Genomic DNA, 1,202 nt, shown 5'->3' on the forward strand with positions numbered 1-1,202 from the left:
CCCCCCCGCCCCCAGCCCCCAGGCGCCGGGGAAGCGAGCTGCGCAGGCGCAAGCCCTGTTGCTTTGGAAACCGCTCCTGCTTCCCAAGCCGGGGTCACGAGGTGCCGCGGGCGTCGGCAGGGCACCGCCTCTCTCCCCGCTTCCACCCGGGGCTGCGCCGCCTGCCCGAGCGCGGCGTGCTGCTGGCCTGCCCGGGCTCGTTCGCCCTGCTTGCTGCGAGGACCGACAGCTACCTGGAGCCCCTGGCGCCAGTTTTCGGGCGCCCAGGTGGCCGGCCCGGGAGAGGGTCAGGCTCGCCTGAAGCGCGGCTGCCGCGAGAGGCTCTCGGAGGTTCCCGCGCCGTCGGAAAGCAGAGCGCTCGGCGAATCCGTTTCTGAGTCCAGCCGGTGCAAAGCGGAGAGCACGCCACTCCGCTCTCAGGAAGACGGGCTCCGGTGCCGCGGTGGCTTTTCCCTCACAAGCGAAATCCTCTCCTGATTCCTCTGGGCCAGCGGAAGCAGGCGCGGACGGAGGAGAGTGACACACTTTGGGAAAGCGGGTCATACCTGTGTTACCATCTCTGGACATGCCCACTTACGCGCTGGGTATGGGGAAAGGGTTTGGGGATACAGAATCGGGGGTGTGATCCTGGGCAAGTTTTGTTGTTGTTGTTTGTTTCTTTAACCTCTGTACGCTCAGCTTCCTCAACTCTTTAGTCAGGACAACAGGGTGCTTCCCAGGCAGTGCTTACGACGAATGGAGCAGAGGGGCACCTGGGTGTCTGTCTGACCCTTCATTTCTGCTCAGGTCTTGGTCTCACAGTTCCGGACGATGATCCCCACCGTGTGGAGCCTGCATGGGATTCTCCCTCTCTCCCCTTGCCCCTCTCGTTCTCTCAAAATAAATAAACTTAAAAAACAAATATTAAGAAAAGAATATAGCAGAGCACTCAGCCCATGGTAAGCACTGAGTATGTTTTAGCCATTTTGTTGGTGTTGCTGCCCGTGATGATGATGACCATAATTGCCCTCGAGTCCGAATATTTTTACTGGGCAGGTTTTCTGGTCTGAAGGGAGTGAGATTTCTGGGGAGAAGCGAGGACAGTGCAGAAGCAGGAGGCTTTAGAGGAGTTTCACTGACTGTGACGTATACGTGAGGGGTGGAGGGCATAAACCTGGACGGCGAACAGGACCACCTGGTCGTGCAATGTCTCCATCTCATGT

The 1,202-nt window shown here is 59.2% G+C and overlaps 1 long non-coding RNA gene across 1 annotated transcript; it reads left to right on the plus strand.

Moving 5' to 3' along the window:
* Positions 1 to 138: 138 nt before the first annotated feature.
* LOC144226051 (uncharacterized) lies at positions 139 to 901 on the plus strand. The gene is made up of 2 exons (XR_013333512.1): positions 139 to 584; positions 787 to 901. It is a non-coding gene; the product is annotated as an uncharacterized LOC144226051 (long non-coding RNA).
* The last annotated feature ends 301 nt before the right edge of the window (positions 902 to 1,202 follow it).

This window comes from Crocuta crocuta, unplaced genomic scaffold, assembly GCF_008692635.1.
Source record: "Crocuta crocuta isolate KB4526 unplaced genomic scaffold, BGI_CrCroc_1.0 scaffold506, whole genome shotgun sequence".
NCBI lineage: Eukaryota > Metazoa > Chordata > Mammalia > Carnivora > Hyaenidae > Crocuta > Crocuta crocuta.